We start from the raw sequence: 16571 nt of genomic DNA, 5'->3' as shown, positions 1-16571 counted from the left end.
AGATTATTTTGGATTGGAGTGGGCAGATTGTTTTGGAATGTAGTGGGGCAGATTGTTTTAGATTGGAGTGGGCAGATTGTTTTGGAGTGGTGCAGAATGTTTTGGAATGGAGTCTGGCAGATTGCAGTCGGGCCAATTGTTTTGGATTGGAGTGAAGCAGGTTGGAATGGGGCAGATTGGAGTGAAGCTGACTGTTTTGGATTAGAGTCGGGAAAAATGCAGTAGAGCAGATTGTTTTGTATTAGAGTGGACCAGATTGTTTTGAATTCAAGGGAGCAGATTGTATTGGATTGGAGTGGGGCAGATTCTTTTGGATTAGAGTGGGGCAGACTGGAGTGGGACAGATCCATTTGGATTCGAGTGGGACAGAGTGCTGTGCATTGGAGTGGGGCAGATCTCAGTGGGCAGATTGTTTTGGAGTGGGGTTGGGCACATTGGAGTGTTGCAGAGTGTTGTGGAGTGCTGCAGATTGTTTTGGATTGGAGTTGGGCAGGATGGAGTAAGGCAGCTTTTTTGGATATTCGTGCTGCAGATTGGAGTGTTGCTGATTGTTTTAGATTTTGGCAGATTGTTTTGGATTGGAGTGGGGCAGATTGAAGTTGGGTAGATAATTCTGAAGTGAAGTGTAGCAAATTGGAGAGGGATAGACTGTGTTGGATTGGAGTGGAACAGATTGGAGTCAAGCAGATTGGAGTGCGGCAGACTGGAGTGGGGCTGATTGTTTTGTATTGGAGTGGGGCAAATTAGAGTAGAACAGATTATTTTGTATTAGAGTGGGCCACATTGTTTTCAATTGGAGCAAGAAGATTATTTTGGATTTGAGTGGGGCAAATTCCTTTGTATTGGAGTGGGGCAGAGTGTTTTGTATTGGAGTGGGGTGGATCATTTGGAGTGGGGCAGATTGCATTGTATTGAGTGGAGCAGATTGGTTTGGAGTGGGGCAGATTGTTTCAGAGAGGGGCAGATTGTTTTAGATTGGGGTGGGGAAAACTTGGGAAGAACAGAAAGTTTTGTATTGGACTGGGACAGATTATTTTGGATTAGATTGGAACAGAGTGTATTGTATTGGAGTAGGGCAGATTGGAATGGGATAGATTGTTTTGGATTGAGGCAGATTGTTTTGGATTGGAGTAGGGCAGACTGATTTGGAGTGGGGAAGATTTGTTTAGTGAGGGTCATATAGCTTTTGATTGGAGTGGAGCAAATCTGAGTAGGGCAGATTGTTTTGGATTGGACTGGGGCAAATAGTTTTGGATTAGGTTTGGGCTAATAGGAATAGGTCAGATTGTTTTGCAGTGGTGCAGATTGTTTTAGATTGGAGAGAGGGCAGATTGGAGTGGGGAAGATTGCTTTGAATTGGAGGGGCGCAGATTAGAGTGTGACAGATTGTACTGGACTGGAGAGGGGCCGATTGTTTTGAGTTGGAGTGGAGCACATTTTTTGGATTGCAGTGGGGCAGATTGAAATGGGACAGTCGAGCAGGGCTAATAGTTTTAGACTGGAGTAGTACATATTGTTTTGGATTGGACTGGGGCAGATTGTTTTGGATTGGAGTGGGGCAGATTGTTTAGGAGTAGGGCAGATTTGCGTGGTGTAGATTATTTTGGAGTGGGGCGTATTGTTTTGGACTTGAGTGGGGCAGAATGTTTTGGACTGGAATGGGACAGATTGTTTTAGATTGGGGAAGATTGTTTTGGATTGAAAAGGGGTAAACTGGAGGGGCAGAATGTTTTGAATTTGAGGGGGTGGATTGCTTTGGATGGGGCTGAGGTAGATGGGAGTGGGACAGATTGTTTTGGAGTGTGACACATTGTTTGAGATTGGAGTGGGCAGATTATTAAGCATGGTAGTGGGGCAGATTTCTTGGAGGGGGCAGATTGTTTTGGATTGGAGTGAGGCAAATTTTATTTGGGCAGATTGTTTTGGACTGGGTTGGGGCAAATAGTTTTGGGTTGGATTGGGGGTGATAGGAGTGGGGCAGATTATTTTGGAGTGGTGCAGCCCATTTTGTACTGGAGTGGGGCAGATTGGAGTGGAGATGATTGTTTTAAACTGGAGTGGGCAGTTTGTGGTGTGACAGATTGTATTTGACTGGAATCGGGCAGATTGTTTTGAGTTGGAGTGTGGCAGATTGTTTTGGATTGGAATGGGGCAGTTTGTTTTGGATTGGGAGAGATTGTTTTAGAGTGTGGCAGATTGCTATGAATTCGAGTGGGCACATTGTTTTGGATTTTAGAGGTGCACATTGTTTTGGAGACTGGAGTTGGACATTTTGTTTTGGATTGGAGCGGGGCATATCAAAGTGGGGCCAATTGTTTTGGATTGGAGTATGGTACACTGGAGTGATGCAGACTGGAGTGTGGTAGATTATTTTGGATTGGAGTTGGGCAGATTGTTTTGGAATGTAGTGGGGCAGATTGCTTTAGATTGGAGTGGGCAGATTGTTTTGGAGTGGTGCAGAATGTTTTGGAATGGGGCAGATTATAGTGGGGCCAATTGTTTTGAATTGGAGTGAGGCAGATTAGAATGGGGCAAACTGGAGTGAGGCTGATTGTTTTAGATTAGAGTTGGGAAAATTGCAGTAGAGAGGATTGTTTTGTATTACAGTGGACCAGATTGTTTTGAATTCAAGGGAGCAGATTGTTTTGGATTGGAGCTGGCAGATTGTTTTGGATTGGAGTGGGGCAGACTGAAGTGGGACAGATTCATTTGGATTGGAGTGGGGCAGAGTGCTGTGCATTGGAGTGGGGCAGACCTCAGTGGGCTGATTGTTTTGGAGTGGGGCATATTGCTCTGGAGTGGAGTGGGACAGATTGCTTTGGATTAGAGCGGGGTAGATTGGGGCAGGGCTGATTGTTTTAGAGTGGGGCAGATTGTTTTGGATTGGAGTGAGGCAGATTGAAATGGGGCAGATTGTTTTGAATTGAGTGGGGTAGATTGTTCTGGATTTGAGTGGGGCAGATCTCAGTGGGCAGACTGTTTTGAAGTAGGGCAGATTATTTTGGATTGGAGTTGGCAGATTGTTTTCCAATTTAGTGGGACAGATTGTTTTCGAGTGGTGCAGAATGTTTTGGAATGGAGTGGGGCAGATTGTAGTGGGGCAATTGTTTTGGATAGGAGTGAGGCAGATTCGAATGTGGCAGACTGGAGTGGGGCTGATTGTTTTGGATTAGAGTCAGGGAAATTGCAGTAGTGCAGATTGTTTTGTATTAGAGTGGACCAGATTGTTTGGAATTCAATGGAGCAGATTGTTTTGGATTGGAGTGGGGCAGATTGTTTTGGACTGGGATGGGGCAGACTGGAGTGGAACAGATTTATTTGGATGAGAGTGGGGCAGAGTGCTGTGCATTGGAGTGGGGCAGATCTCAGTGGGGCTGATTGTTTTGGAGTGGGGCAGATTGTTTTGGATTGGAGTGGGGCAGATTGTTTTGGACTAGGGTGTATTTTTTTGGATGCGAGTGGGGTAGAATGGTTTCAACTGGAGTGTCAAATTGTTTTGGAGTGGGACAGATTGTTTGGTTTTGGAGTAGGGATGATTTGAATGGGGCAGATTGTTTTGGAGTGAGACATATTGCTTTGGACTGGAGTGGAGCATATTGTTTTGGACTGGTGTGGGGCAGATTGGTTTGGAGTGGGTGGATTGTTTTAAATTGGGGCATATTGTGTTGGATTGAAAATGGGGTATATTGGAGGGGCAGATTGTTTTGGATTGGATTGGGGCAGAGTGCAGTATGGTAGATTGTTCTGGATTGGAGAGGCTCAGATTGCTTTTGATGGGATTGGAGCATATTGGAGAGGGTCACATTGTTTTGGAGTGGGACATATTATTTGGGATTGGATTGGGGCAGATTTTGGGGGGAGTGAGGCAGATTGTTTTTGATTGGAGTGGGCCGATTGTATTGGAGTGATGCATATTGTTTTGGAAGTGAGTGGAGCTGATTGTTTTGGACTTGGGTGGAGTAGATTGTTTTCGAGTGGGGTGGATTGTTTTCGAGTGAAATGGGGTAGATTGGAGCGCTGCAGATTGTATTGGATTGGAGTGGATAGATTGGAGTGGGGTGGGTTTCTTTGGATTGGAATGGGGCAGATTACTTTGGAGTAGGACAGATTGTTTTGGCTTGGAGTGGGACAGATTGGAGTGAGGAAGATTATTTTGGAGCGGGGCATATTGTCTTGGACTGGAGTGGGGCATATTGTTTTGGTTTGCAGTGGGGCAGATTGTTTTGGATTGGAGTGGGGCAGATTGTTTTAGAGATGGGCAGGTTGTTTTTTTATTGAAGTGGGTGCAGATTGGAGCAGGCAGATTGTTTTCCATTGGAGTGGGATAATTTGTAATGGATTAGAGTTGGGCAGATTGGAGTGGGGCAGATTGATTTGGAGTGCTGCAGATTGTTTTGGATTGGAGTGGCGAAGGTTGGAGTAAGGCAGATTCTTTTGCATATGCGTAGTGCAGATTGGAGTGGGGCAGATTGTTTTAGATTGGGCAGATTGTTTTGGATTAGACTCTGGCAAATTGTTTTGGATTACGTTGGGGCTAATAGGAATAGGTCAGATTGTTTGGAGTGGTGCAGATGCTTTTGGATTGGAGAGAGGGCAGATTGGAGTGGGGAAGATTGTTTTGAATTGGAGCGGGGCAGGTTAGAGTGTCACAGATTGTACTGGAGTGGGGCAGATTGTTTTGAGTTGGAGTGGGGCACATTGTTTTGGATTGGAGTAGGGCAGATTTTTTGGATTGGGGATTGGGCACATTGGAGTGTTGCAGAGTGTTTGGGATTGGAGTGGGGCAGGATTGAATAAGGCAGGTTTTTTGAATATTGGTGCTGCAGAGTGGAGTGGGGCAGATTGTTTTAAATTGGGGTAGATTGTTTTGGATTGAAGTGGGACAGAATGGGCAGATAGTTCTGAAGTGAAGTGTGGCAAATTTGAGAGGGATAGACTGTGTTGGATTGGAGTGGAACAGATTGGAGTCAGGCAGATTGGAGTGAGGCAGACTGGAGTAGTGCTGATTATTTTTTATATTGGAGTGGGGCAAATTAGAGTAGAACAGATTGTTTTGTATTAGAGTGGGCCACATTGTTTTCGACTGGAGCAAGCAGATTATTTTGGATTTGAGTGGGGCAAATTCTTTTGTATTGGAGTGGGGCAGAGTGTTTTGTATTGGAGTAGGGTGGATCATTTGGAGTGGGGCAGATTGCTTTGTATTGGAGTGGAGCAGATTGGTTTGGTGTGGGGAAGAATGTTTTAGAAAGGGGCAGATTGTTCTAGATTGGGTGGGGAACATTTGGGTAGAACAGAAAGTTTTGTATTGGACTGGGACAGATTCTTTTGGATTGGATTGGGACAGAGTGTTTTGTATTGGAGTAGGGCAGATTGAAATGGGATAGATTGTTTTGGATTGAGGTAGATTGTTTTGTATTGGAATGGGGCAGACTGATTTGGAGTGGGGCAGATTGTTTTAGAGAGGGTCAGATAGCTTTTGATTGGAGTGGGGAAAATCTGAGTAGGGCAAATTGTTTTGGATTGGACGGGGGCAAATAGTTTTGGATTAGGTTTGGGCTAATAGGAATAGGTCAGATTGTTTTGGAGTGGTGCAGATTGTTTTGGATTGGAGAGAGGGCAGATTGGAGTGGGGACAATTGCTTTGAATTGGAGTGGCACAGGTTAGAGTGTGACAGATTGTATTGGACTGGAGTGGGGCCGATTGTTTTGAGTTGGAGTGGAGCACATTGTTTTGGATTTGAGTGGGGCAGATTGAAGTGGAACACACTTGAGCAGGGCTAATAGTTTTAGATTGGAGTAGTGCAGAGTGTTTTGGATTGGATTGGGGCAGATTAGAGTGGGGCAGATTGTTTTGGATTGGAGTGGGACGGATTGTTTTGGATTGGAGTGGGACAGATTGTTTAGGAGTAGGGCAGATTTGCATGGGGCACATTATTTTGGAGTGGGGCGTATTATTTTGGACTTGAGTGGGGCAGAATATTTTGGACTGGAATGGGACAGATTGTTTTAGAGTGGGACAGATTGTTTTGGTTTTAAATGGGATAGACTGGAGAGGCAGAATGTTTTGGATTTGAGTGGGTGGATTGGAGTAGGGCACATTCTTCTGGATTTGTTTGAGATTGGAGTGGGGGAGATTATTAAGGATGGTAGTGGGGCAGATTTCTTAGAGCGGGCAGATTGTTTTGGATTGGAGTGAGGAAAATTTTAATAGGGCAGATTGTTTGAGACCGGGTTAGGGCAAATTGTTTTGGGTTGGATTGGGGGTGATAGGAGTGGGGCAGATTGTTTTGGAGTGGTGCAGCCTTTTTTGTATAAGAGTGGGACAGATTGGAGTGGGGAAGATTGTTTTGAATTGGAGTGGGCAGATTGGAGTGTGACTGATTGTACTGGACTGGAATCAGGCTTATTGTTTTGAGTTGGAGTGTGACAGATTGTTTTGGATTGGAGTGGGGCAGATTTTTTTGGAGTGGGGCAGATTGTTTTAGAGTGTGACAGATTGCTATGAATTGGAGTGGGCACATTTGTTTTGGATTTTAGTAGTGCACATTGTATTGGAGACTGGAGTTGGAGATATTTTTTTGGATTGGAGCGGGGCAGATTGGAGTGGGGCCAATTGTTGTGACTTGGAGTATGGTACACTGGAGTGAGGTCGATTGTTTTGGATTGGAGTTGGGAAGATTGCTTTGGATTAGAGTGGGGCAGATTGTTTTGGATTGGAGTGGGACAGATTGCAGTAGGGCAGATTATTTTGGATTGGAGCGGGGCACATTGTTTTGGAGCGGGCAGATTTTTTTGGACCTGAGTGGGGCTAATTGTTTTAAACTTATGTGGGGCAGATTGGTTTGGAGTGTGGCAGATTGGTTGAAAGTGGGGCAGATTGGTTTGGATTGAAATGGGCTAGATTGGAGTACAGCATATTGTTGTGGATTGGAGTGGGGCACATTGGATCGGGTCATTTTGTTCTGGATTAGAGAGGGGCAGATTGCTTTTGATTGGAGTTGGCCAGATTGGAATAGGTCATATTGTTTTGGAGTGGGAACAATTGATTGGGATTGGAGTGGTGCAGATTGAAGTGGGACACATTTTTTTGTTTGGAGTGGGAAGATAGTTTTTGATTGGAGTGGGGCAGATTGGACTGGAGTGGGGCAGATTGGAGTTAGGCAGATTGTTCTGGGTTTGAGTGGGATGGATTGTAGTGGGGCAGATTGGATCGGGCATTTTGTTGTGGACTGGTGTAGGACTGATTGCATTGTATTGGAGTGGGGCAGATTGGAATAGGTCAGATTGTTTTGGATAGATTGCGATTGATGTGGGGAATATTGGAGGAACAGATTTTCTTTGGCATAAGGTTGATTATTTTCGTATGGGGCTCATTGCTTTGAACTGGGGTAGGACAGATTGGTTTGGAGTGGTGCAGATTGTTTTGTATTGGAGCAGGGCAGATTGGAATGGGATAGATTGTTTTGGATTGAGGCAGATTGTTTTGTATTGGAGTGTGGCAGATTGATTTGGAGTGGGGCAGATTGTTTTAGAGAGGATCAGATAGTTTTGGATTGCAGTGGGGCAAATCTGAGTAGGAATGGACTGGGGCAAATTGTTTTGGATTAGGTTGAGGCTGATAGGAATAGGTCAGATTGTTTTGGAGTAGTGCAGATGGTTTTGGATTGGAGAGTGGGCAGATTGGAGTGGGGAAGATTGTTATGAATTGGAGTGGGGCAGGTTAGAGTGTGACAGAGTGTACCGGACTGGAGTGTGGCAGATTGCTTTGGAGTGGGGCAGATTGCTATGGATTTGAGTGGGCACATTGTTTTGGGTTGGAGTGGGGCAGATTGTTTTGGATTGGAGTGGGGCAGATTGTTTTGGAGTGAGGCAGATTGTTTTAGAGTGTGGCTGACTGCTTTTAATTGGAGTGGCACATTGTTTTGGATTTTAGTGGAGCAGATTGTTTTTGGAGACTGGATTCAGAAATATATTTTTTGGATTGGAGCGGGACAGATTGGAGTGGTGCCAATTGTTTTGGATTGAAGTGTGGTACACTGGAGTGATGCAGACTGGAGTGGGGTTGATTGCTTTGGACTGGAGTTGGGCATATTGTTTTGGAATGGAGTGGGGCAGATTGATTTTGGGTTGGAGTGGGGAGGATTGGAATGGGGGACATTGTTTTGGATTGGAGTGGGGCAGATTGGAGTAGGGCAGATTGTTTTGTATTGGAGTGGGGCAGATTGTTTTGGAGTGGGGCATATTTTTTGGGCATAAGTGGAGCTGATTGTTTTGAACTGGTGTGAGGCAGATTGGTTTGGAGTAGGGCATATTTTTTTGGGCGTAAGTGGAGCTGATTGTTTTGAGCTGATGTGGGGCAGATTGGTTTGGAGTGTGGCAGATTGTTTGAAAGTGGGGCAGATTGGTTTGGATTGAAGTGGGCTAGATTGGAGTACAGCAGATTGTTGTGGATTGAAGTGGGGCACATTGGAGCGGGTCATTTTGTTCTGGATTAGAGTGGGGCAGATTGCTTTTGACTGGAGTGGGCCAGATTGGAATAGGTCAGATTGTTTTGGAGTGGGAACAATTGATTGGGATTGGAGTGGGGCATATGGGAGTGGGGCAGATTTTTTGGAGTGGGATAGTTTGTTTTTGATTGGAGTGGGGCAGATTGTTTTGGAGTGAGGCGTATTTATTTGGGCACGAGTGAGGCTGATTGCTTTGGACTGGAGTGGGGCAGACTGGTTTGAAGTGGGGCAGATTGTTCTGGATTTGAGAGAGGTCGTTTGGAGTGTGGCAGATTGGAGCGGGGTATTTTGAGTGGACTGGCGTAGGACGGATTGCTTTGGATTTGAGTGGGGCAGATTGGAGTAGGTTAGATTGTTTTGAAGTGGGAACAATTGATTGGGATTGGAGTGGGGAAGATTGGAGGGGGTAGATATTTTGGGGAGTGGGCTGATTGCTTTGAACTGGGGTGGGACAGATTGGTTTGGAGTGGTGCAGATTATTTTGGATTAGAGTGGGTCAGATTGTTATGGTTCTGAGTGTAGCAGATTGATTTGGATTGAGTGAACAGATTGGAGAGGGGCAGATTGTTTTGGAGTGGGGTATATTGGCTTCGACTGGAGTTGGGTAGATTATTTTGGATTGGAGTGGGGCGGATTGGAGTAGGGCAGATTGTTTTGGTTTGGAGTGGGGCAAATGGTTTTAGATTGGGGTCGAGCAGATTAGAGAGCATAGATTGTTTTGGAGTGCTGTAAATTGTTTTGGATTGGAGTGGGGCAGGTTGGAGTAAGGCAGGTTTTTTGGATATTCGTGCTGCAGATTGGAGTGGGGCATATTGTTTTAGAGTGGGGCATATTGTTTTGGATTAGAATGGGGCAGATTGAAGTTGGTTAGATAGTTCTGAAGTGGAGTGGGGCAGAGTGATTTGTGTTGGAATTGGGCAGATTGGAGGGGGCAGATTCTTTTGGATTAGTATGGGGCAGATTGGTTTGGAGTGGAGCAGGTTGTTTTAGGGGGCAGACTGTTTTGGATTGGAGTGAGGCAAATTGTAGTAAGGCAGATTGTTTTGGATTGGGTTGGAGCAAATTGTTTTGGATTGGATTAGGGTTGATAGGAGTGGGGCAGATTGTTTTGGATTAGTGAAGCTTGTTTTGCATTGGAGTGGGGAAGACTGTTTTGAATTGGAGTGGGGCAGATTTCAGTGTGACAGATTGTATTGGACTTGAGTGGGGCAGATTGTTTTGAGTTGGAGTGCAGTAAATTGTTTTGGATTGGAGTGTGGTACACTGGAGTGATGCAGACTGGAGTGGGGTGGAATGATTTGGATTGGAGTTTGGCAGATTGTTTTGGAATGGAGTGGGGCAGATTGTTTTGGTTTGGAGTGGGGCAAATGGTTTTAGATTGGGGTCAAGCAGATTAGAGAGCATAGATTGTTTTGGAGTGCTGTAAATTGTTTTGGATTGGAGTAGGGCAGGTTGGAGTAAGGCAGGTTTTTTGATATTCGTGCTGCAGATTGGAGTGGGGCATATTGTTTTAGAGTGGGGCAGATTGTTTTGGATTAGAATGGGGCAGATTGAAGTTGGTTAGATAGTTCTGAAGTGGAGTGGGGCAAAATGGGGTGGGATAGATTGTGCTCGATTGGAGTGGAACAGATTGGAGTGTGGCAGATTGGAGTGGGAAATTTGTTTTGGATTGGGGTTGCGCATCCTGGAGTGGGCACGATTGTTTTGGATTGCAGTGGGGCAGATTAGAGTGGATCCAATTGTTTTGTATTAGAGGGGACCAAATTGTTTTGGATTGGAGCGAGCAGGTTGTCTTGGACTGGAGTGGTGCAGATTTTTTCGGATTGAAGTAGGGCAAACTGGAGTGGGGCAGATTATTTTTGACTGGAGTGGGGCTGAGTGATTTGTGTTGGAGTTGGGCAGATTGGAGGGGGCAGATTCTTTTGGATTAGTATGGGGCAGATTGGTTTGGAGTGGAGCAGGTTGTTTTAGGGGGGCAGACTGTTTTGGATTGGAGTGAGGCAAATTGTAGTAAGGCAGATTGTTTTGGATTGGGTTGGAGCAAATTGTTTTGGATTGGATTAGGGCTGATAGGAGTGGGGCAGATTGTTTTGGATTAGTGCAGCTTGTTTTGCATTGGAGTGGGGAAGACTGTTTTGAATTGGAGTGGGGCAGATTACAGTGTGACAGATTGTATTGGACTTGAGTGGGGCAGATTGTTTTGAGTTGGAGTGCAGTGAATTGTTTTGGATTGGAGTGTGGTACACTGGAGTGATGCAGACTGGAGTGGGGTGGATTGATTTGGATTGGAGTTTGGCAGATTGTTTTGGAATGGAGTGGGGCAGATTGTTTTGGATTGGAGTGGTGAAGATTGGAATGGGACAGATTGTTTTGAATTGGAGTGGAGCCGATTGGACTGGGGAAGATTGTTTTGCATTGGAGTGGGGCAGACTGGAGTAGTGCAGACTGGGGTGGGTTTTGGATTAGAGTGGGGTAGATTGTTTCAGATTGGAGTGGAGCAGATTGAATTGTGGCAGATTGTTTTGATTTGCAGTGGTGTATATTGTTTTAGATTGGTGTGGGGCAGATTAGAGTGGGTAGATTGTTTTGAAGTGGAGAAGATTGGTTTGGATTGGAGTGGGCAGATTTTTTTTAGATTAGATTGGGGCAGATTGTTTTAGATTGGAGTGGACAGATTGGTTTGGAGTCAGGCACACTGGCCCATATTTATACTTTTTGACGCACACCAGTGCCGGTGCTGGTTTGTGTACATTTTTTTACTGCCGGCTAACGACATTCCTACGTGCCATGCTGCCGCCTTATTTAAAGAATGACGTTAGCCGGCGCTGCGGAGTGGGCAAAGTAAAACAAAATTACTCAAACCAGGCAGCGCCGGCATAGGGGAAAATGGGGGTTGTGCGTCAAAAAATAGAGCAAGTCAGGTTTGAGGCAAAAATCATGCCTCACACCAGACTTGCGCCATTTTTTGACGCACAAACCCCATTGAAATGACTCCTGTCTTAGCAAAGACAGGAGTTATGCCCCATTGCCCAATGGCCATTCCCAGGGGACTTCTGTCCCATGGGCATGGTCCTTGGGCACAGTGGCATAAAAAAAATACTTACCTCAACTTAACTGTACTTACCTGGGATGGGTCCCCCTTCCATGGGTGTCCTCCAGGGGTGGGCGAGGGTGGCAGGAGGTGTCCCTGGGGGCAGGGAAGGGCACCTCTGGACTCTTTCCATGGTCTGAGTCCAAGGAAGTGAGACCACAGGTCCTTTAACGCCTGCCCTGACCCAGGCGTTAAAGAAAGGCGCACATCAGGCTGTGTGCCATTTTTTAAGGCCCGCCCCCTCCTGTGTGTCAAAATGACGCTGGAGTATAAATAAGGCGCACAGGCCTTAAAGTCATTTTTTGGGCGGGAACGCCTACCTTGCATCTCATTAACGCAAGGCAGTTTCCTGCATCCAAAAAAAGACGCACACAGAGGAATTCTGACGTCCGCGGGCTCGGGTGTCAAAGTTTAAATATGGTGCACGGTTTGCACAGAATGTGCGTCAAAATTTTTGATGCACATTCAGCGCAAACAGAGTATAAATATGCCCCATCATTTTTTATTGGAGTGGGATTGATTGGCGTGGGGCAGATTGTTTCAGAGTGGCGCAGATTGTTTTGGATTGGAGTGGGGCAGATTGTTTAGGATTTGGAATGGGGAAGATTGTTTTGGTTTGGTGTCGGCCAGATTTGAATGGGGCAGATTGTTTTGTATTTGGAGTGGGGCAGATTGTTCTGGCTTTGAGAGGGATAGATTGATTTGGATTGAGTGAAGCAGATTGTAGTGGGATAGATTGTTTTTGAGTGGGGCATATTGGTTCAACTGGAGAGGGGTAGATTATTTTGGATTAGAGTGGGGCGGATTGGAGTGGTGCAGATTGTTTTGGATTGGAGTGGGGCAAATTGTTTTGGATTGGAGTTGGGCAGATGGGAGTGGCGCAGATTTTTTTGGAGTGCTTCAGATTGTTTCGTATTGGAGTGGGGGAGGTTGGAGTAAGGCAGATTTTTGGGATATTCGTGTTACAAATTGGAGTGGGGCAGATTGTTTTTGATTGGGGCAGATTATTTTGGATTGGAGTGGGGCAGATTGGAGTTGGGTAGATTGTTCTGAAGTGGAGTGGGGCAAATTGGAGTGGGATAGACTGTGTTGGATTGGAATAGAACAGATTGGAGTGGGGCAACTGGACTCGGACTGATTGTTTTGTATTGGAGTGCAGCAGATCAGATTAGAGCAGATTGTTTTGTATTAGAGTGGGCCACATTGTTTTCGACAGGAGTGAGCAGATTATTTTCGATTCAAGTAGAACAAATTCTTTTGATTGGAGTGGGGCAGAGTGTATGCATTGGAGTGGTGTTGGAGTGGAGCTGGTTGGTTTGGAGTGGATCAGATTGTTTTAGAGAGGGTCAGATAGTTTTGGATTGGAGTGAGGAAAATATGAGTAGAACAGATGGTTTTTTATTGGACTAGGGCAGATTCTTTTGGATTGGAGTGGGGCAGAGTGTTTTGTACTGGAATAGGGTGGATTGGAATGGAATAGATTGTTTTGGATTGAGGCAGATTGTTTTGTATTTGAGTGGGGCAGATTGTTTTAGAGAGGGTCTGATACTTTTTGATTGGAGTGGGGCAAATCTGAGTAGAGCAGATTGTTTTGGATTGGACTGGGGCAAATAGATTTGGATTAGGTTGGGGCTATTAGGAATAGGTCAGATTGTTTTGGAGTGGTGCAGATTGTTTTGGATTGGAGAGAGGTCAGATTGGAATGAGGAAGATTGTTCTAAATTGGAGTGGGCAGGTTAGAGTGTGAAAGATTGTACTGGAGTGGGGCAGGTTGTTTTGAGCTGGAGTGGAGCGCATTGTTTTGGATTAGAGTGGAGCAGATTGTTTAAAAGCCAAGAAGATTGAAGTGGGACAGACTGGAGCGGGGCTAATAGTTTTAGATTGGAGTAGTGCAGATTTTTGGGGATTGGATTGGGGCAGACTGAAGTGGGCCAGATTGTTTTGGATTGGAGAGGGGCAGATGGTTTAGGAGTAGGGCAGATTTGCGTCGGGTAGATTATTCTGGAGTTGGGCATATTGTTTTGGACTTGAGTGGGGCCAAATGTTTTGTACTGGAATTGAACAGATTGTTTTAGAGTGGGGAAGATTGTTTTGGATGGAAATGGGGTAGACTGGAGTGGCAGAATGTTTTGGATTTGAGGGGGTGGATTAGAGTAGGGCAGATTCTTTTGGATTTGAGTGGGGCAGATTGCTTTGGATGGGAGTGTGGTAGATTGGAGTGAGTCAGATTGTACTGGAGTGGGACACATTGTTTGAGATTGGAGTGGGGCAGATTATTATGGATGGTAGTGGGGCAGATTTCATAGAGGGGCAGATTGTTTTGGATTAGGTTGGGCAAATTATTTTGGGTTGGATTGGGGCTGATAGGTGTGGGGCAAATTGTTTTGGCGTGGTGCAGCATGATTTGAATTGGAGTGGGGCAGATTGGAGTGGGGAAGATTGTTTTGAATTGGAGTGGGGCAGATTGGAGTGTGACGGATTGTATTGGACTGGTGTGGGCAGATTGTTTTGAGTTGGAGTGTGGCAGATTGTTTTGGATTGGAGTGGTGCACATTGGTTTGGGTTGGAATGGGGCAGATTGTTTTTGATTGGAGTGGGGCAGATTGTTTTGGAGTGGGTCAGATTGTTTTGGAGTGTGGATGATTGCTTTTAATTGGAGTGGGCATCTTGTTTTGGATTTTAGAGGAGCACATTGTTTTGGAGACTAGAGTCGGACACATTTATTTTTGGATTTGAGTAAGACAGATTGGAGTGGGGCCAATTGTTTTGGATTGGAGTGTGGTACACTGGAGTGATGCAGACTGGAGTGAGGTTGATTGTTTTGGACTGGAGTTGGGCAGATTGTTTTGGATTGGAGTGGGGCAGATTGTGTTGGATTTGGAATGGGGCAGATTGTTTTGGTTTGGTGTTGTTCAGATTTGAATGGGGTAGATTGTTTTGCATTTGGAGTGGGGCAGATTGTTCTGGCTTTGAGAGGGATAGATTGTTTTGGATTGAGTGAAGCAGATTGGAGTGGGACAGATTGTTTTGGAGTGGGGCATATTGATTCAACTGGAGAGGGGTAGATTATTTTGGATTAGAGTGGGGCGGATTGGAGTGGTGCAGATTGTTTTAGATTGGAATGGGGCAAATTGTTTTGGATTGGAGTTGGGCAGATGGGAGTGGCACAGATTTTTTTGGAGTGCTTCAGATTGTTTTGGATTGGAGTGGGGGAGGTTGGAGTACGGCAGATTTTTGGGATATTCGTGCTACACATTGGAGTGGGGCAGATTGTTTTAGATTGGGGAAGATTATTTTGGATTGGAGTGGGGCAGATTGGAGTTGGGTAGATTGTTCTGAAGTGGAGTGGGGCAAATGGGAGTGGATTAGACTGTGTTGGATTGGAATAGAACAGATTGGAGTGGGCAAGTGGACTCAGGCTGATTGTTTTGTATTGGAGTGCAGCAGATCAGATTAGAGCAGATTGTTTTGTATTAGAGTGGGCCACATTGTTTTCGACTGGAGTGAGCAGATTATTTTGGATTCAAGTAGAACAAATTATTTTGATTGGAGTGGGGCAGAGTGTTTGCATTGGAGTGGTGTTGGAGTGGAGCCGGTTGGTTTGGAGTGGAGCAGATTGTTTTAGAGAGGGTCAGATAGTTTTGGATTGGAGTGAGGAAAATATGAGTAGAACAGATGGTTTTTTATTGGATTAGGGCAGATTAGTTTGGATTGGAGTGGGGCAGAGTGTTTTGTACTGGAATAGGGTGGATTGGAATGGGATAGATTGTTTTGGATTGAGGCAGATTGTTTTGTATTTGAGTGGGGCAGATTGTTTTAGAGAGGGTCTGATACTTTTTGATTGGAGTGGGGCAAATCTGAGTACAGCAGATTGTTTTGGATTGGACTGGGGCAAATAGATTTGGATTAGGTTGGGGCTATTAGGAATAGGTCAGATTGTTTTGGAGTGGTGCAGATTGTTTTGGATTAGAGACAGGACAGATTGGAATGAGGAAGATTGTTCTAAATTGGAGTGGGTAGGTTAGAGTGTGAAAGATTGTACTGGAGTGGGGCAGGTTGTTTTGAGTTGGAGTGGAGCGCATTGTTTTGGATTAGAGTGGGGCAGATTGTTTAGAAGCCAAGAAGATTGAAGTGGGACAGACTGGAGCGGGGCTAATAGTTTTAGATTGGAGTAGTGCAGATTTTTTGGGAATGGAATGGGGCAGACTGAAGTGGGGCAGATTGTTTTGGATTGGAGTGGGGCAGATGGTTTAGGAGTAGGGCAGATTTGCTTTGGGCAGATTATTCTGGAGTTGGGCATATTGTTTTGGACTTGAGTGGGGCCAAATGTTTTGTACTGGAATTGAACAGATTGTTTTAGAGTGGGGAAGATTGTTTTGGATTGAAATGGGGTAGACTGGAGGGGCAGAATGTTTTGGATTTGAGGGGGTGGATTAGAGTAGGGCAGATTCTTTTGGATTTGAGTGGGGCAGATTGCTTTGGATGGGAGTGTGGTAGATTGGAGTGAGTCAGATTGTACTGGAGTGGGACACATTGTTTGAGATTGGAGTGGGGCAGATTATTATGGATGGTAGTGGGGCAGATTTCATAGAGGGGCAGATTGTTTTGGATTAGGTTGGGCAAATTATTTTGGGTTGGATTGGGGCTGATAGGTGTGGGGCAAATTGTTTTGGGGTGGTGCAGCATGATTTGAATTGGAGTGGGGCAGATTGGAGTGGGGAAGATTGTTTTGAATTGGAGTGGGGCAGATTGGAGTGTGACAGATTGTATTGGACTGGATTGGGCAGATTGTTTTGAGTTGGAGTGTGGCAGATTGTTTTGGATTGGAGTGGGGCACATTGTTTTGGAGTGGGGAAGATTGTTTTAGAGTGGGGCAGATTCCTATGGATTGGAGTGTGCACATTGTTTTGGGTTGGAGTGGGGCAGATTGTTTTTGATTGGAGTGGGGCAGATTGTTTTGGAGTGGGGCAGAT

Source organism: Pleurodeles waltl, chromosome 6, assembly GCF_031143425.1.
Source record: "Pleurodeles waltl isolate 20211129_DDA chromosome 6, aPleWal1.hap1.20221129, whole genome shotgun sequence".
In the NCBI taxonomy this organism is placed as follows: domain Eukaryota; kingdom Metazoa; phylum Chordata; class Amphibia; order Caudata; family Salamandridae; genus Pleurodeles; species Pleurodeles waltl.
This window is presented reverse-complemented; position numbering follows the sequence as displayed.